Source organism: Notolepis coatsorum (assembly GCF_963971535.1).
Source record: "Notolepis coatsorum genome assembly, chromosome: 12".
Taxonomy (NCBI): domain Eukaryota; kingdom Metazoa; phylum Chordata; class Actinopteri; order Aulopiformes; family Paralepididae; genus Notolepis; species Notolepis coatsorum.
Window position 1 is genome coordinate 88,079,579 of NC_140176.1, and position 20,953 is coordinate 88,100,531.

General features: G+C 47.1%; 1 pseudogene across 1 annotated transcript in view; it reads left to right on the plus strand.

Moving 5' to 3' along the window:
- LOC311237961 (cytochrome P450 26B1-like) overlaps positions 1 to 20,953 on the plus strand; it is a 110,125-nt pseudogene that overhangs the window by 27,607 nt on the left and 61,565 nt on the right. Inside the window, exons 7-8 of the transcript XR_014621094.1 lie at positions 7,433 to 7,577; positions 11,628 to 11,738. The product of XR_014621094.1 is annotated as a cytochrome P450 26B1-like (transcript). The remainder of the gene's footprint in view (positions 1 to 7,432; positions 7,578 to 11,627; positions 11,739 to 20,953) is intronic.

Sequence of the window (20,953 nt, forward strand, 5' to 3'; positions counted from 1 at the left end):
GCGCAGGGATCCGGCGTCTGTCAGCTCCCCGACTGGCGCGCTCCGATGCCCGGAGCAGCGCAGTCCTGGTGATCTCCCAGACTTGACGACACCGGTCGAGATGCTCCTGCACGGAGGGAACCGCCACTTCCGACTCCTGTGCAGGGAAAAGAGGGGGTTGGTAGCCCAGGGATACCTCGAATGGCGAGAGGCCGGTGGCGGAACTGACCAGGGAGTTGATGGCGTACTCGACCCAGGGGAGGAACCGGCTCCAGGAAGCAGGTCTCTTGGCGGCAACACAACGGAGAGCAGACTCCACGCTCTGGTTCATCCTTTCTGTCTGTCCGTTAGTCTGTGGATGGTAACCAGACGAGAGACTAACAGTTGCCCCCAATCCCTTGCAAAAGGCCCGCCATACCTGGGAAGTGAACTGGGGACCCCGGTCCGAGACGACGTCCTGGGGGAATACATGGAGGCGGAACACGTGGCTTATTAGGAGGTCCGCTGTCTCGGAAGCTGAGGGAAGCTTGGGAAGGGCCACGAGGTGGACCCCCTTGCTGAACCGGTCCACCACAGTCAGAAGGACTGTGTTTCCCTGGGACGGTGGAAGACCTGTGACGAAGTCCAACGCCACATGGGACCAAGGGCGGCTCGGAATGGGAAGTGGCTGTAATAGACCGGAGGGTGCCTGGTGGGAGGCCTTGCTGCGGGCGCAGACCGTGCAGGCCAGAACAAACTCCTTGACGTCGTTCCTCATGGTGGGCCACCAGAATCGACAAGCCAGGAAGGAGAAAGTGCGGTGAACACCGGGGTGGCAGGCAAACCGGCTGGTATGGCCTCATTGGAGAACCCGGGACCGGACTGAGTCGGGGACAAAGAGGCGACGAAAAGGAACGTTGCTGGGAGCGGGATGGAAACGTAGGGCACGCCTGACCACGGTCTCGATGCCCAAGGTGACCACTCCCACCACCCTGACCTCTGGGAGGATGGGAGTCGGATCCTCAGTGGTTGGAGCCCCCTTGGAGTGTAACCGGGACAGAGAGTCGGCCTTCGTGTTGTGGGAACCAGGGCGAAAAGTCAACGAGAACTCGAAACGACTGAGGAAGCTGGCCCACCTTGCCTGCCGGCCGTTGAGGCGCTTGGATGCACGGATGTACGTCAAGTTCTTATGGTCCGTCCAAATGGTGAACGGCTCCTCGGCCCCCTCCAGCCAATGACGCCACTACTCCAAGGCAGCCACTACCACCAGCAGCTCCCGATTGCCAATGTCATAGTTCCTCTCAGCAGGAAGGAAACGACGAGAGTAGAAGGCGCACGGATGGACCTTCTGGTCCGTTGCCGACCGCTGAGACAAGATAGCCCCTAGTCCTGTATCCGAGGCGTCCACCTCCACAATGAACTGCTTCTTGGGGTCTGGGTGGAGCAAGACCGGGGCGGTGGTGAACCTCTTCTTGAGGGAGCGGAACGCAGCGCAGGCTGCTGGAGACCAGTCAAACGGCAGGGAGGGAGAGGTCAGCCTAGTAAGTGGTTCCGCCACTTGGCTGTAGTTCCAGATGAACCTCCGGTAAAAGTTTGCGAACCCGAGGAAGCTCTGTAGCTCCTTCCGAGAGGTGGGTTCCGGCCACTCCTCCATGGCCTGGATCTTGCGAGGGTCAGCTCGGGTCAGGCCACTCTCCACGATGAAGCCAAGGTAATCGACGGAGTCGGAGTGGAAACGGCACTTCTCTGCCTTAACAAAGAGCCGGTTGTGGAGGAGGCGCTCCAGTACTCGGCGGACATGCTGGACATGTTCCTCGAGAGTCTTGGAGAAGATGAGGATGTCGTCCAGGTATACCACCACAAACTCCTCGAGCATGTCACGGAGGACGTCGTTCATGAGTGCCTGGAATACTGCCGGAGCGTTGGTGAGGCCGAATGGCATCACCAGATACTCGTAATGACCCCTGGGAGTCTTGAAGGCGGTCTTCCATTCATCACCCTCTCGGATACGGACCAGATGGTAGGCACTCCGGAGGTCCAGTTTGGTGAAGACGGTAGCCTGGGTGAGGGGCTCGAAGGTGGAGTTCATGAGAGGAAGAGGATATTTGTTCTTAATGGTGATCTCGTTGAGTTGGCGATAGTCAATGCAGGGCCGAAGGTCTCCATCCTTCTTCCCAACAAAAAAGAAACCGGCCGCCACCGGGGAGGAAGAGGGCCGAATGAGGCCTGCTGCCAAGGACTCAGAGATGTACTTATCCATCGCTGCCTTCTCAGGGACGGTCAGACTGTAGAGGCGGCTGCCGGGAAGGGGGGCCCCTGAGTGGAGGTCGATGGCACAGTCGTAAGGCCGATGAGGAGGCAGGGCGTGAGCCCGGGACTTGCTGAAAACCTCCCCGAGGTCGTGGTACTCGGGGGGAATAGTTGAGAGGTCCGAGGGCGGCACACAAGGGGGACTCCGGGGCGAAGGACTGGACGCCGCCTGAAGACACTGGGCATGACAGGAGGAGCTCCACCCCATGATGGTGCCAGAGGACCAGGCGATGTGGGGCTCATGCAGCGCGAGCCAGGGCCGACCCAGGACTACTGGGACAAGAGGGGATCTGGTAATAAAGAACTGGAGTCTCTCAACATGGTTACCAGCAATGGTGAGGAGGACAGGACAGGTGCGTTGAGTGATGTCAGCCAGGCGGTGCTGATCCAGCGTGAAAACCTCCAAGGGCCTCTCGAGGTCCTCAAGTGGAATGTTGGCCTGGGTGGCAAACTCAACGTCCAGGAAACTCTCATCAGCACCCGAGTCAATGAGTGCACCCAACGTCGCCCGCTGGTCCGCCCAGGCTAGGGTGACGCCGTCGCCCGCTGGTCCGCCCAGGCTAGGGTGACGCTCGTCAGACGGTTAGGTGGTGCACGGGTGTGGGAACAGGAAAAACGGCTCACCAGGATCTCCCGGGGTCCCGGCGAGCCTGGTCTTTTGGCCGGGTAGGGCAATTGGAGATACGGTGTCCATCCCGGCCGCAGTAGAGGGTTCCTCCTTGGTCACAGCTCGGGAGGGAAAAATGCCACCAGTCGCGGAGGGGGCAGGACGGTCAGCAGAACAGTCACGAGTACGGGGGGTCTGGGGAACGTCTGGGGGTCCCAGTCGTGCTCTCTCACGCCTTCTCTCCCGGAGGCGTCCGTCGATGCGAATGGCGATTAGGCTGATTAGGCCCTCGAGAGAATCGGGCTCCTCTCGGGTCGCGAGCTGGTCCCTTACAGCGTCGTTGAGCCCCTTCAGGAAGGTGAGATGAAGCGCCCGATCATTCCAACCGCTCTCGGTTGCGGCCAGTCTGAACTCCAGCGCGTAGTCGGTGACACTGCCACTGCCCTGCCGGAAGGTGCCCAACCAAGCTCCTGGGTCCTGGCCACGAGCTGGGTGGTGGAAAACCCTTCGGAGCTCTGCCACGAAGTCTGGGTATGAGAAACAAAAATCAGCCCATGACCCACTGTGCTGCTCGGCCTGTGAGCAGGTTAGTCATGTAAGCTACTCGGGCTCCCTCTGACGTAAATCGGCTGGGTTGATGAATGAAAACCAACTCACATTGCATGATGAACGTGGCACAATCCTCGAAGTTACCGTCGAACAAACGTGGGTTGGAGAGACGGGGCTCCCGAGGTGCGAGGTCGGGAGGTGCGGGGTCTGTTGCGGCGGCGGGTGGTGATCTGGCTGGGGCTCCTGGCACAGGTGGGGTTAAAAGCAGGGTGTTAAATGCTGCACTGAGAGCCTGTAGCTGGTGCAGAATATCAGCCTGCTGATTACCCTGGGTAGTCTGCTGGGTGGCCAGAGTGTCAAGAGAATCCTGAATAGGCTGGACCTGGGCCCGGAGGTCCTGCACAGCAGCCGCAGCCGCACCTAACTGTTGGGTGTGGTCGTTGGTCAGCTGGATCTGGACCGCCAACGCTGCCCTAACTCTGTCTGTGTCGGCTGGGGTCGACATGGTCGGGTCGTAATGTTATGGTTTGTAAACAACCCCAACAGCACGGCACAGACAGGTAGTTCAGAGTTAGCCAAAAACCAGGGCGTATTTATTTCCAAAACAGAGAAGAGCAAAAACAACAAAAAGCATAAGGGGAGCATGTCCTTTGGCAGAGTAGGCTCTGCGGCTCTGCAGCTCGGCTCAGAGCAGAGACGGCACTGTGGCGTTGCGCCTCTGACTCTGCGGCTCTGCAGCTACTTGGACATCCACTCGGGGAGGAACAGATCCACTCGGGGAGGAACAGAGAGAGAGAGTGTCAACAAACGAGCGTATGGAATACGAGGCAGTCCAGTATTATTAGCTGAGTCCAGTACTAACACAAGCGACACATCTTCAGTGTTTACCAAAACACACAAAAACAGAAAGGTCCCGAGTCCAGGAAAATGCAAGGAAAAAACAGAGCATCCAAAAAAGTATGTTTCCAAAAACTCACCAAGGCGCAATTGCGCAAAGCGATCTACGAGGCACAGATCCACGGATGGCAGAGAGGAGCAAGAGCGGCGACTTCCAAAGACGTTCTGGAGAAACGACGGAGAAACACACGGGAGGAACAAGCAGCAGGTAGTGGTAAGCAAAACGACCCGACCCAGAACGTACAGAACCCCAGAGTATATAAGGGCTCCACCGAGCTGATTTGAAACTCACTTCAGGTGCGTGAAGGTAATTGGTACCTGGAAGCGTGCGGTATTGGACCAATCCTCACAACACCAAACTTGACAACTATAATTGCCTTACTGTGTAATAGTGTATAATAGTGTAATAGTGTGTGGACCTGTCAGCAGCCTTCGACACAGTCAACCATCAGATCCTCCTCACACCCCTCGCAGGAATGGGAGTTTGTAGGCTCTGCGCTGGCATGGCTGTCATCCTACCTTGACAACCGCTCCTACCAAGTATCACCCTGGCATACTGTGCAGTGAAGGGAACGGCTCCCGCTTACCTCCGGTCAATGGTCTCTAACTACACACCCTCAAAACCCCTCCGCTCTGCATCTTCTGGCCGCCTCAGACCCACTCCTATCCGAGCTCCGGGAGGGTCATCAAAGAGAAGCTGCCTATTCTCCAAAATCCAAAATCAAATGCTTTAACCCATTCTCTGCCACCACTTTGATCATCCTAAACCATTCTCTGCCAGTACTGTAAGTCTATGGAGATGTTCACCTTCTTTGCAGGGCTATAACTTTTTTAATTGTATTGCTAAATTGACATTACTATGGCCCATTCAACATCGATTATCTATCATTCAGGATGTAGGAACGTTTTACTTTTTCATTCACACATTCATACGAAAATACCGTCTAGAGTATAAATATGTTTTTATCGTTTTCTGCAGTATTTCCTAGAACGTGAGATATAGACATAAATGCATATATTAGATGATCAAATGCTGTTTGATACCGATCAACGTTATATTAAAAATTTCAACTGTACATGGTCCTAAACGTTATGACTGATCATCCGCGGGTGAACGGAGGGGGGGGGGGGTCGTTTATAATTCCGTGACCGACGTTAAATGATTTATGTAGTATGGGTGATATATAGATCAGAGCAGTTTGTATCGAAAATGATAAAGAAAAACGCTGAAACTTACGTCAGCTTCTTCGTAGCGTTGGGCGATGAGAGTGGAGCAAACAGATCCCAGTTATGTGATGTGGATCGATGCAATCCAGTTCCGGTTTGTATAATACTAATATACGCCCCAAATCATGTGGATTATTGAGTTATGGCAACGGATCCATATCCACAGTGTGTGTGTCCAGCGACGAAAAACGAGTGCCCGGACGGAATAGTGAGACGCACCGGGATAACAAGAGATCCACTTCCGGTTGCAACTCGCCGATCAGCCACCAGGTGGCAGTATTGAAGCGTTGCAGAGTTGTGATGGCTCACACAGCATATGACAAGGCTCCGTGGATGAAATATGAATACCATGGCGAAAATATGAAATATGAACTTGAAACACGTCGTACGCCGTTATTGGCAGAATTCGCATGAACTTGAAACCCGTCGTACGACGTGATTGACGGGAAAAGGGTTAAAGAGGACTGTTTATCGTGCCATCAATCATTGGAATAACTGCCCACTGAACATAAGTAAATTGAATAGCAAAGTGTCTTTCAAATACCACCTGAGAATGCACTACTTAAATATGTGAGCAAAATATTCTGATGTTTATAATGATGTCTACAATGTTTTACTGTTTTTAGATTATCATTGTTAATTAGGTGAATTGTGATTGTGATATGTATCTCATGTATTGTAAACAATAAACAACAATAAACAATTCTCTGTCCTTGCTCCACAATGGTGGAACGAACTTCCCACCACAGTCAGGACCAGGGCCGCGGGAAGTCCGCGGGAAGTGGGGGTGCTGAGATATTGATCGTTTTTGATACAAAATTTTTTCTTTTATATAATTTTTTTCTTTTTTTTTATAAAATATATATATTATATAATTATACTTGTAGTTGTATTGTCTGCGAGACATCGCCACCACGCAACAAGTCAAAATGCTCGCTATCTGCAACCAGCTCCACTGTCTGTGTGTATACATTCAGCGTGGGGCCTGAGAGTGCTGGGGCTGACGTTCTGCAGATGGATACTATTGAGTCAGAGCGTTCAACAGGGTCTGAAACGTGTTATGAGGGGGTGCTGAGATAAGTGATATAATAATAACGTCATAGGTTTACCACTCTGGTAAACCAACACTCTCGTTCACTAGAGGAGACCACTGCCCAACTCTGCGCTCTCACGCTCAGCTCTGCGGAGCGTGCGAGACAAACAATGTAACCGTTTTGATGCATACATCACAGCCCAGCTTACCCCACCTGTTGCGCCCTCCCTCTGCAATTTGTTCCCTGCATACATGATCGCCGACATGCAAAAGGTCTTCGACCACCCTCCCGGGGGCTCGGATAGTTCTGCTGGCTTGTTCACGCCAGGGAAACCGCAGATATATATTCCTTTACTGCGAATTCAGCGTCCCAAAACGATTCCAGGCTGCGTCTATTTTTTTACCAACGGATTTCCAGTTCCGCGTTGACGCTTCCAGGCCGCGTCTATTCGAATCCCAACCGGTTCATGCGTCGGCTACACACTGTTAATAACACTGCATTATCGAGACAGCGCCGCTATGAGGATCTGGCAATGAATTCCAAGAGTAGGGTAAATCTGCAGTGCCGCTCCGCTCTGTGACATTGAGTAGCCTCGGTTACAATGGAATAAAAGCCAAAACAACCTTGCAGTTGCAGTTACACTCCCCGCCAGCAGGGGGTGCTGCAGTCCCCGCCGCACCCCCACTTGCCGCACCCCTGGTCAGGACAGCCAAAATCCGCCAAAATCTTGGCTGTCGACTAAAAACACACTTCTTCAATCAATATCTGAAATTATATTGACTCTCTCTCTCTCTCTCTCTCTTTCTCTCTCTCTCTCTCTCTCTCTCTCTCTCTCTCTCTCTCTCTCTAGGTTTGTGGGTTCTCTGGCGTCCTTGCCTCTCCCCACCCCCAGCGCTGCCTCTCAGCACCTCCTGCTGTTCATCTCAGCCCTGATCCCCAAGGCCCTGGCCTCCCTGCTCACCTCCTTCACCCTGGCCCTCGGCGGACCTCAGCAGGTACAGGGCTTAACCCTTTCACTGCCACACGACAGCCGGTTAACCCTTTCACTGTGACAATACAGAAGGTTAGCCCTTTACTATCACACAACCGACGGCGATGCTCCATCATTAGCATCATTAGCTCCGCGGATCGTGTGGCAGTGAAAGGGTTAAAGGATAAGGCCGGTGTGATCTCATTTATTTTCCTGTTGTCAACAGGAAAAGCCCCAAAACCAACAATGCATTTCCTCTACTTAGAAGTATTATTCCATCCAGCCAACACCGGATTATATAGCTTGTATACTGAACTCCATTGTTGTCCTAGAACTGTTAAAATAAACAGACTTGTCTTAGCGGTCTTTGGACAACAATGGACTTCTGTGACTTCTGGATATGAGCTATAAGCTGGTGTTGTTGGCCTGACTGATCCTCAGCTGGATGGAGTGGAAAAAAACTAACTTTGGATGAAACTCCGGGAACATGATGCCTCTTTTCTAGGGATGTTCGATATTGGCTTTTTTACCGATATCCGATATACCGATATTGTCCAACTCTTAATTTCCGATACCATACCATATCAACTGAAACCGATATATGCTGGGTTTCCCCTCCCAAAAAACTGAATAATTTCAGGTAATTAACATTACATATCTCTTTGTCGTGGAATTAACACAATATTATCCATACTTTTCACAATAAATAAAATAAGAATTTGTTATTATTATTATTTTTCTTTCACTGCCACACGACAGAAGGTTGACCCTTTACTATCACACAACCGACGGTCGCCGGCTGTTGTGTGGCAGTGAAAGGGTTAACCTGTGTATTGTCGCAGTGAAAGGGTTAACCGTTTTGGTAGTGCGGCAGTGAAAGGGTTAAACCGATACCGATAATTTCCGATATACATTTTAATGCCAATATCGGCCGATAATATCGGTAGGCCCTACTCTTTTCCAAAGGTTAGACAACATCAGTACCTTGTTCAAAAACTCCTCAGCAGTGGTGGTGGGCACCATACATATGAAATAATACGGACATAGGACAGGAAGAAACAGGTTCGACCCGGGGAAACATGAAACGTGGGATGGACGTCGTGTAGAGAGCGAGGCAGCCAGAGACGCACAGCGGAGCGGTTGACGATCCGATTGATGCGGAAAAGGACCAATGAATTTTCAGAGCCAATTTATGGCATTCGAGACTCTGAGAGAGGCAGGTTGCGAGTAGAAAGCCGTACCTCCTGACCTGGACGGTAGCGACGTAGAGTGGACCAAGCTCTCGTCCAAGTCCGAAGATGCCGGCTGACAAACTCCTGGGCCGACGGAACACCGACCTCTACCTCCTGATCCGGGAAAAACTGGGGGTTGGTAACCGAGAGACCGGTGGCCGAGCGAGTTGTGCACGTATTCGACCCAGACCAGCTGCCGACTCCAGGTGGTTGGGTTAGATGCGACAATACTCCGCTAATGTCTCACCGATAACGTCCAAAGCAAATTCCTTGTATGTGAAAACTACTTGGCAATAAAGAAAAATTTTTTTTATCCACTTCTTCTCCCCATTTTCTATTTTTCTCCCATCCCAATTTCATATTTCCAATTCTTCCCTCCCCTGTCTTGAACGTTGCTAGACTATGCCTCCCACTGGTCGGCTGTAGTGAGGATAGAAGCCTTGCATCACGTGTCCCCTCCGGTACACGAGGAGGCAGCCTGTCGCATCTTTTCGCCGCAGCAGCTCGAACTCTCAGTGGAGAGGAGTAACGCGTGGGAGGCTCACGCTGCCCCCGATACTTCCTGTTTCCGCCGCACCGGTGTCACCCAACCGACCTGTAGGAGTCGCTGTCCACAACGTCCAATCCCCACCCACCGGCTTTCCCACCCTCTAACACTGCCAATTGTGTTAGTATGACGGCCGGCCAAGCCAGGATGGTTCAGGATGGTTCTGTTGGTTCTGATGGTTCCGGTAGCAACGCTGAGAGCTGGGCTCGATACCAGCATCTCCTGCGTTAGTGGCGAGCGCCTTGCCCACTGCGCCACTCAGCCATGGCAAATACACACAGCTGCCAGGTGGAAAACTTGATCTGAGTTGGGCTCGTCTGTTTATTTCTTGATTTTCTTAATACCTTTTTTTGCCAATGCGCAACTGTCACCTACCCGCGACCCCACTTTGGCTCACGATTTGTAGTTTGAGAACCGCTGGCCTAGAGTATAGGCAGTGGGGTTCAGAGTTCATACAGTATGAACTTCACATGTATTATTTCTTGTATTTTCTACTGATGTTTTTAAGAATGCTGTGAAGCACTCTGTGCACTCGTGCTGAGAAGGGCGCTATACAAATAAAGTTTTACTTACTTACTTTACTTTAGTATGGGTATCAGAGCCTAGATTATAGGTAATGGGAGTCAGAGTTTATACAGTATGGGTAACAGAGCCTAGATTATAGGCAGTGGTGGTCAGAGTTCATACAGTATGGGTAACAGAGCCTAGATTATAGGCAGTGGGGGTCAGAGTTCATACAGTATGGGTAACAGAGCCTAGATTATAGGCAGTGGGGGTCAGAGTTCATACAGGTAGGTATATTTATTTAGACAACAAAACATATACAGATCATTACATCACATATTTGCTTTTGTTAAGGAGAGGAACGAAAAAGCCAATGACTTATTTACATCGTTGTCCCTGGAAGTCAAGGATGCTTGATACATACACATACAACTCATTACAGAAAATCATTCACAATTATTACATTTGAATAGCAATAATGGCACAATCCTTAATTAATACATACATGTGCATTTGTTGAGACATGTTAAACTAGCCGTGAGTCTGTGTGTCTCAGAGCACCCCGAGGGGAGGGGGTGGTAGGGGGGAGGGGGGGGAAGAGAATTTCCGGACTTGACTCTGACTACATTTGCCGTCAGCTAGGACCGGAGGGGGAGGAGCTGGGAGATGACTACCGTTGCCGTCATAGGGGGTGGAATTTTGGCGATGAGACAGTCACTTTGGCACCCCTCCAGCACTTGCGTGGGAGAGGGAATTGGGTGTAGGGATGGGGGGGGGGGACCGCTACCAATCTTACCTTCTTCGGGAGGATTCGTCCCTGGTACGCTATGTACAGCCCTTACTCCCGACTTGACCTTGATGCTTTCACTTTCTGCAGCAGACGGAGATGGGGGGGGGGGGGGGGGGGTGCAGCAGGCAGCAGTGACCAATTTGCTGCTCAAATGCTGCTTTAATCACGAATATATCACAACCTTAATTTCCTGCGCGATGTCCAGAATGGCCTTTGACCTCGATTGTTCATCTGAGTGGTAGACATCGAGTCTCTCCAGAATGGCCTTTGAGCTCGATTGTTCGTCAGAGTGGTAGACCGCAATGCTCTCCAGCATGGCCTTTGAGCTCGATTGTTCTTTAGATTGGTAGACAGCGAGCTTTTTATAAAGTTCCACCTGGTTGGTTTCGATCCTGGCTATTGTCACAGCCAAAGGATCTACGCCTCTCCGAATTAGGCTAAGGCAGAAGATACACATCTTCAACATCTTCAATTTCCAGTGGATAAAAACAGATTGGGTTCCATTTACCGTATGTATTGATCGTAAAGCCCGACTGAAAGCCCGAGTGGACATAGCGGATCAGCCGCATCCTGCTTCCTCTTAGAAAATATGCGATCTATCGCTGCAAATGACCAGCTTATTAGATCCATATCGCGGTTGGAAGTTGAGTTGATTCTGTTGACAAAGCTTGAGTCAACACGACAGGACGGCTTCTTGGAGATAGTGGCGATGAAAGACGAGAATCCACACGGCAGCCAGACAGCTTTTGGAGGAGACGAGAAGGCAGCGGTGGGGGTGGCCTTGGAGGTCCGGGAGAGGGAGAGATATGCGACTGTTCTCTGGGAGGGCTTGGAGAGGAGGAGTATGAGGGAGATGAGAATGAGGATGAAATGATAAACTCCTGTTTCTCCTGAGATTGAAAAGAGAACCTTCCTACTGGGAGCCTGTGTTCTAGACCAACCTGCTGCCTCGAGTTATTACCATGATTTTGTTTATATTTACAAGACTTCCTCTCATCCAAGGAGGAGATTCGGCGGCGAGCGGGGGCGGACCCCGGCTACCTCCGCAATGTCCTATTGGAGGCTCAGAGACTCTGGCCTCCTTTCATTGGTGGCCGCAGAATAGCCAGTCAGGTGAGACATCCCCATTTGCATACTAATTCAGTCCAAAATTGTCCTTGTGGTAATTTTACAAGGTGTACCATTACCACACCAGGTGTAGGGGTGACAGAATAAAACAACAGACAGACGAGTTGTGTTTCCCAAAATAATACTTTCTCTTTATTTTCTAATCAACAAAACATTTCACGGTTCTCCTCACTCTCCTCACTCTCTCTGACTTCAACGTAGACTGTCTGCCGGGCGGTATCTCCGCTTACCGGTCTGTCTCCTCGCCCCTGATATGAGAGAGTGAGCGTGTGTCCTTGGGCCCTATTTGCTCACTCTCCTCAACACGCGCATCATGTTGTGATTCGCTAGCTGGTGCGCCTGGAAGCGGCCGCCCAAATATGGGCAGTGCCTAGCCATTGGGCCGTTACGTAGCGCCCTTCAATCACCAAGCCCACTGGTGCCTTGGGGTTGCCACACAGGGTATATAATTATGTAAATCGACTGATATGAGTGCCAGTCCAAGTACTTTTCAATTTACAGTCATTCCTGAAGACAAGTAATGGTCTGTTACTATTACTGTATGTCAGCCTTTTAGCAAAGTCTCAGTAAGATTTCAAGCTCTGATCATATTATAAATGTAGGTGTTATTGCACCAAAATGGTTAGCTTCTAATTGTCCAGATATACCGGTAACACGTTTTCTTTATGTACAACATTGTAGTCATTCATTCATTCAATCTTTATTTTATCTCGAAGGATTATTGAGAGCTCTCAATTACAATGATGTTGAGAAATACAACACGTAATAAATACCAAAATAAAAAAATCTATCAATTAAACATAACATAAAATAATTGCAGACTGTGGTGATGTAGTTTGCTATTAAAGATTTAAACTGACCAGTAGATGCTAATTAATTGCGTTTTAAAGTGCATTGCAAAACTTTCCATGTTTCTGGGGCACAGAAGCTAAAAGCAGATCTTCCTAATTCAGTGCAAACTCTTAAGTGTAACCAATCACCAGTCAATCAACATGACATCTGGTTTGCCGTCTACTGTCTGTCTGCCTGAATCATTTTGAGCCTGGTATAAATCCTCTTCTTCAAAGTAACTACTCTTCCCGAACTTGAAAATACCCAAGTAATGTACAAGTGCCTCACGTTTGTACTTTAAGTATATTGCTCCTGTCTAGTTGAGTAAGCAAACTGACCAGCCACAGAAGAAAAATCCTACCTTTATCTCAAGGATAGTGACGACACAGCAGATCAAAACGGACTAGGATCCCCCACCCCCCCTCCGGACATCACAGAGCCCCCCCCCCCTTCCCACAGAAGAAGAATCCTACCTTTATCTCAATGATATTGACGACACAGCAGATAAAAACGGACTACATATCTTTCATCTTAATGTAAATAGCCTCAGGCACAAACTGGCAGAAATAAGACAACATTTCAGTAGCGGAAAGGTAAACATACTATGTTTCTCAGAAACCAAACTGGACCCATCAGTAACAGACCCGGAAATTGAATTAGAGAACTATTCTTTAGTCCGCAATGACAGGAACAGGCATGGAGGAGGTGTCTGTATGTACATCCATCAAGACACCAAATTTATTAACCGTACAGACCTAGATCATGAGGCTATTGAAACTGTTTTTGTAGAAATTCTATTTGAAAGGGCTAAATCTGTTCTAGTCGGCACAATTTACAGACCGCCAGACCAAAATGGCTTTTATGACGTGTTGGATGCGTGCTTAGCTGGAGTTGAGGATACAGAAATGATTCTTATTGGGGATTGGAACACGGATATGCAACAAAAAGATGCACCCGTCTTCAAATCCTACAATAGGTTTTGTGATCTGCACGGCCTCAGCCAACTAATCACACAACCCACACGTGTGTGTGAGTCAACTCAGACTACCATTGACCTCATCCTGACCTCTGACAAGTCCAAGATCGCCAATAAAGGGGTTATAGCATGCGGGTTAAGTGATCATTATATGATATTCTGTACGCGCAAAAAGCTAAAACAAAAGGCTGGCTGTCACAAAACAGTCACATCTAGAGACCTAAAAACCTACTCTAGCGAGGCCTTTAACCTTGAACTGGAGGGTCTGGACTGGTCAGATGAGCTCAATGGTACACTGGTTGAAGAAACATGGCTTGGCTTCAAAACCAAATTTTCAACGATACTAAACAACATGGCCCCCCTAAGAACCACCAGGGTAAAAAATCGCGCTGAGCCGTGGATGCACGCTGAAATACTGACCGCTATGAAAACCAGAGACAAAAAATGCTCTGAGTTTCGTAAAAGTCAGTCAAAGCTTAACATAAGCACGAGCAGTGAACTCCAAGCCCACGTGACTGAACTCAAACTGGAAAGAAACAGACTAAGAAATGATGTAAACTCCATGATCAAAACAGCAAAGAAAAAATTCATCAATGACAAAACCGAGGAAAACAAAAACAAACCGCGTGAACTTTGGAAATTACTCAATAACCAACTAGGCTGCAGTAAAAAACTTAAAACCAGATTCTCAAACATAAACATAAAGACGGACAACACGCTCATCACAGAAAAGCTGGATGTAGCCAATTACTTAAATAGTTTCTTCACAAACATAGCCACAACACTGGTAAACAAACTACCCTCCCACTCAGGGCATTATGGGGTAGAACACATAGTAGCTTACTACAAAAACCTAGGGGTCCACAAAGACGACTTCAAACTGGAAATGGTAACAACAGATGAGGTACTCAAAAAACTGAGCGCCCTCCAACCTAACAAGGCCACTGGCCATGACAACATCCCCTCCAAATTCCTCAGAGACTCAGCAGCCGCCATCACCCCAGTCATCACACACATAATAAACCTCTCTATAAAACAGGGACACGTCCCCAAGGACTTCAAAATTGCGAGAGTGACCCCTCTGCACAAAAAAGGCAGTAAATTAGACCCAGGCAACTACCGCCCTGTTTCTATCCTTACCTCCATCTCGAAAGTCATGGAAAAAATTGTATACGAACAGGTCAAAAAATACCTTGCGGAAAAAAATCTAATCTACGAATTCCAATCTGGCTTCAGAACATCCCACTCCACTGACACATGCCTTCTCTATTTAAACGACCACATCAAACAAGAGGTGGACGCGGGCAAATACTGCGGCATGGTCATGCTGGACCTACAAAAGGCCTTCGACACTGTCAATCACACCATTCTGATTGACAAGCTAAAAGCAATTGGTTTTGATAGTCTATCAGTGAGCTGGATGCAATCCTACCTGGAGGGGAGAGAGCAGATGGTGGAGGTAAACGGTACCCTATCCCCCCCCCTCACAGTAAACTGTGGTGTTCCACAAGGAAGCATACTAGGTCCGCTACTGTTCCTAATTTATGCAAATGACATGTCATCAGCTTGTGACTGCAACTTGTTCCTGTTTGCGGACGACTCAGCCCTGCTGGTCTCTGACAAGAACAAGTTACAGGTTGAAAAAACCCTCAGCTCAGAACTAAGCAAAATCTGCATATGGCTCGCTGATAACAAACTATCATTACACATGGGCAAAACAGAGTCCATTCTCTTCGGTTCAAATAACAAACTCAGCAAGACCGACGGCTTCTCAGTTACAGTGGGTGACAATATTGTCACAAGGAAAGAAGATATTACCTACCTGGGTTCCATCCTAGAGGCAAATCTTTCCTGTGACAAAATGGCATCCAATGTAATAAAAAAAGTCAACCAACGAACTCGTTTCTTGTACCGGATCTCCTCACTGGTAAACAAGAATACCCTGAAGACTCTAGCAGGAGCACTCATTCAAGGGTACTACGACTATGCTTGCACCTCATGGTACCAAAGCACCTCAAAGGCGCTAAAAACAAAATTACAAACATCTCAAAACAAACTGGTCAGACTACTGCTTGACCTTACTCCTAGAACCCACCTCACCCCTGCCCACTTTGACAACCTAGGATGGCTTAGAGTAGACGACAGAGTACAGCAACTTGCAATGGGCCTGGTCTACAAGATACACTACACGACCAAGGTACCCATGTACATGACTAAATACTTCCCAAAGGTCAGTGAATACCACGATCACAACACCAGAGGGAGCTCCACAAATCATGTTAAACCCAGATTCGGCTCAAACAAGGGACTAAACACGTTTCGCAATTATGCCACATCAATGTGGAACGCCCTACCCAAAGCTGTAAAGGAATGTGAATCACTACCCACTTTCAAAAACACTCTCAAAAAACACCTAAGGGAGACTGCAACTCGAAACTGGCCCCTGTAAATGTCCGAACACAACCCCCTCCAATGTACAGTAAATTACCAAGTATGGTCTTGTCAATAATCCAATGTACAGTGTTGTTTGTACAGTTGTACAGTGTCCCCCACCCACCCCTCCTACCCAACCCCCCCTCCCACTCCTACCCAACCCCCCCCCCCCCCCCACCCACCTCCAATGTACAGTCCCCACCCACCCCTCCTACCCAACCCCCCCCCCCCCCCCCCCCCATCCTACCCAACCCCCCCAAGTTTTCATTCATTCATTCATTCATTCAGAGACTACCAGCATTTGGCTGTTCATTTCCTGATTCACCCTGATCATTACCTCTAGGTGGCGCCAAAGATCTTATATACATGTCCATCCAGTAGACTGCAGGTCTAATGCACTGTATTAAAGAACTCTGTGGTTTAGTCCAGGTTCACAAATTCACATTCAAATCACAGCTTATAGGAAATTGGATTGTTAAAAAAAAAAAAAAAAAAAAAAAAGCTTTCAGCATTAGAGGAAATTCCTGTCCAGCCTATCAGTAGGTAAGTCATAATAACTATACTGAGAGAGACACAGGGTTTATCATTAGCACATAAACTGTCATTTAGAATTAATTGAATTGAAAGTGAATGCACCTGTCTGCTCTCCAGTGTGGATAGAATTCTAATGGGTCAATTCTCTGGGTTCATTTCAGCCACATGTTGTATTATTGTGTTTATTCTTTTTTTCTTTTTTTTTTACACTGAACTATAATAGTAAAATACTGTACTTTTCATTCCTTTGAATGATCCGTCAATTGATTTAACCCAATTGTTCCTTTTTAGCTGGCTAGTAGGTTTGACCCTCTGTCAGCCAATAGAATCTCACCTTTTCACGAGCCCCATCCCTTTATTGGTCGGCAGGTGGTCACCTGGGTTCATTTCAGCACATTATCTTTCCTTACTCTCAGCCTGCTTGGATCTGGTGTGACCTCATCACAAGGGCTTATGCAACAGCCAATCGGAGGCATTGATCTCTTGTGCGATTGATTGGCTATTGATCGCCACTGGGGCAGCAGAGCATGCTGTTGGTGCTGTGGGTGGATGAGTGGAAGAAGTCATTAGTCGCACGTCTTGGTATAGTAGGACATGACACAGGATACACTACAGTCCACTACAGTCCACTTCAGACCACTATAGTTCACTACAGACCACTACAGTTCTGCTGTAGTCCCTAGTCCCCGACCTCCTAAATGCCACAATCAGTTATTTGGTTTTGCTGACGTTCAGGGAGAGGCTGTTCTCCTGGCACTGTGGTACATATACAGCTGTGATATGAAGTGAGCAAAGCGCTGTGGTACATATACAGCTGTGATATGAAGTGATCCATGGACCGCGGAACGCATTTGGAATAGGTATGGCCAATTAATTAATTAATTTAAAAAAATTAAAAATTAAAAATAAAAAAAAAATAATAATATATATATATATATATATATATATATATATATATATATATATATATATATATATATATATATATATATATATATATATATTTTTTTACACTCCAAAAGTTGGTAGGGTGTTGGTAGGAAACGTGTACCTGGTGGTAGTCCATGGCCTCTCTGTGGTATTTGCTACTCGTGTTTTTTAAAGGCATGTACAGCGTTTTTCCAATTTTGAAATCCAAGCACTGAAAATGCATTCTCGTTGGTTTTGCTTAAACCAGAACTGAGTCCTTTCATTGTCCAAAGACGACATTGTGTACAGAACAGTTTTGCTCTTGTTTGGCAAAACGTTAGCCATCTGTGGTCCTTGAACCACTTGGAATGAACAGACCGATTTCTCTGAGATGTATTCTCCCTGACTGTATCCGTTTTGTACCTGCAAGAACAGCGGGGTCATCTGGTTGATTGGACTTTGATAGATCCCTGCAGCACTCACACTGCACACTGCATGGACGTAAATGTATTTGCTGATATACATTTGACTATTAACACTTTGATCGCCATGGTTAAATTCATAATTTACCATCCCTCGCCATCTCTATTTGTCTATGGAGAAGTTCCCCTTTTTTGCAGGGCTATAACTTTTTAAATTGTATTGCTAAATTGACATTATTATGGTCCATTCAATGTCCTATATCTATTGTTCAGGGTGTAGCAACGTTATACTTTTTCATTCACATATTCATACTAAAATACGGTCTAAAGTACCGTACTTTTCGCACTATAAGCCGCACCTGAATATAAGCCGCAGCAGCTAAATTGAATGATGTGTACATATATAAGCCGCACTGGACTATAAGCCGCAGGTGTTTTAATGTTTAATTACCATATGTAATTAGCATTGGGACACAATACTGTCGGACAAATAACAAGAATTAACTCATTTACATGTTTTATTAAGTTTAGCAAATAAGGGAACAGATAAATAACATTTCAATGCAGTCAAAAAAGCAATATTTCGATTTTGACATTTTCGGGTTTGGTCACGTCGAGTCACATATAAGCCGCACCGTTATATAAGCCGCAGGGTCGAAAAATGGGGAAAAAAGGTGCGGCTTATAGTCCGAAAAGTACGGTATAAGTATGTTTTTATCGTTTTCTGCAGCTTTCTCCAGAACTTGATTTATAGCTCCAAATGCATTATATTGATGATGAAATACAGTTTGATAGCGATCGGTGCCAGATAAAAAATTTCAACTGGAGGTGGTTCTAGAAGTTACTACTTATCATCTGATGTTGACCGGATGGGCGGGGGGTCGTTTATAATTCCGTGGGCATCGTTAGATGATTCATCTAGTGTGGGTCATATGATCATCAGAGCAGTTTATATCGAACACGGTAATAATAAACGCTGAAACTTACCCCAGTCTCCTCGGGCCGTTGGGCGATCAGCTTGGAGTAGACAGTTTTCTATTATGGGATGTTGATCTAGATCAGGGGTCAGGAACCTTTTTGACTGGGAGAGCCATAAAAGCCAAATATTTCAAAATATATTTCATTGAGAGCCATATAGTATTTTTAACATATAATAAATTAAATATGTCTTACTTTTAATGCGACTTCTGGTGCTGCATGGTTTTGCTGATGGCCTTGTAATCTGGTTCATACGTGGTGAGATTGAGCTTCATGCAGGCGTTGAGGCTTCCATCAGTTAAACGTGAGCGTAGGTTGGTCTTAATGTTCCTCATATGCGAGAATGACTGCCCACATGCATATGTAGAGCCAAACATGGTCAATACGGCAATACTCACGCTGCATTGTGTGGTATGTCACAGGAAGCTCGTTCCAAGTTTTAAGAATCAGCTGGTCTTCAGGTTGAAGATTTTTTATTTCTGTCCACTTGTGTTCCCTCGCCAGCTCTGCTCGCTATATCTTCAGCTACAGATACTATTAGCTGTATCTTCAAAACTAATTTCTGTTTACTTTAAAATGACACAGTATTATTAAGAAATATCACAAGTATTAAAAAAAAAAAAGAAAAAAAAAAGAAAAAAAAAACATGTTTTTTTTTTTTTTTTACTCAAAAAATTCTGGGAGCCATATGATCTTTCCCGACCCCTGATCTAGATGAACCATTTCCAGGTTGTATAATACTATATACGTCCAAATAACGTTGTTTATTGAGTTAGGGCGAGCGATTGATTATTCAGTGTGTCGAGATGGAGTCCTGCTAACGATCGCGAGTGCCCGGACGAAATATGGGTGAGCACTTCCTGTTTGGCGCGTCACTTCCTGTTGGGCGATCTGCCGATCGGCCACCAGATGGCGCTCTTGAACCGTTAGAGAGTTGAGTGGAGCTCAGCAGTATATCTCAGGTCCCCGTGGGAGAAATATGATTTAGATCACAGATTTTTGAAATATTGATATCAAAGACGAGTTACGGCGTCTTCGGCAGAATGAGCATGGCGGGGAAAGACGAGTTCCAGCGTCTTCGGCGATTAAAGTGTTAATGTTAATTAATGTTATTATTATTATTATTATTATTATTATTATTATTATTATTATTATTATTATTATTATTATTATTATTATTATTATTATTATTATTAATGTTATTAACACTTTAACTGCCAATGACGAGTTAGGGCGTCTTTCCTAGCCATGCTCAAGTTGCCGAGGACGCCGTAACTCGTCTTTGATATCAATATTTCAAAAATCTGTGATCGGAATCATATTTTCCATCCGCAGCCCTGAGACCCACCTCGGCCATCCGGTCAACATCAGATGACGTGTAGTAACTTCCAGAAGTACGTGCAGTTGGAATTTTTTATATCGAGCCGATTGCAACGTTATACCATTCATCTAATGTGGGTCATATGTTCATCAGATCAGTTAGTATATAAGACATTAGAAAATAACATTGAAACTCACCGTGGCTTCCTCGCTCCGCTGGCAGATGATCGTGGAACAGAATTTTTTCTATTATGGGATGGAGAAATGCCTGATCTATTTCCAGGTTGTATAATAGTATATACGTCCAAATCATGTTGTTTTTTTGAGTTATTTCCACCGATCGATGTTCACTGTGTGAAGACGGAGTCTCTCTAACATTAGCGAGTGCCCGGACCCCATATGGAGTGAGCCCTGCCGGGTCAAAGGGTGATTTCCGGTTTCGATCTGCCGATCGGCCACCAGATGGCGCTCTTGAACCGCTAGAGAGTTGAGTGGAGCTTTTCAGTGGGTCTCAGGGCTCCGGAGGGGAAATATGATTTCGATCACAGTTTTTTTAAATATTGATATCAAAGACGAGTTACGGCGTCTTCGGCAGAATGAGCATGGCTAGGAATGATGTCTAAACACGTCATCGGCGATCATAGTGTTAATGTTTACATAATGTTTGAGTTTGATACACCCAGGGGCGGACCTAGCACATTTGGCGCCCTAGGCGAGGTTCACCACAAAATCAAAACATCGCAGCGCTACCAACCGGTTAACCCTTTTCACTGCGACAATACACAGAAGGTTAACCC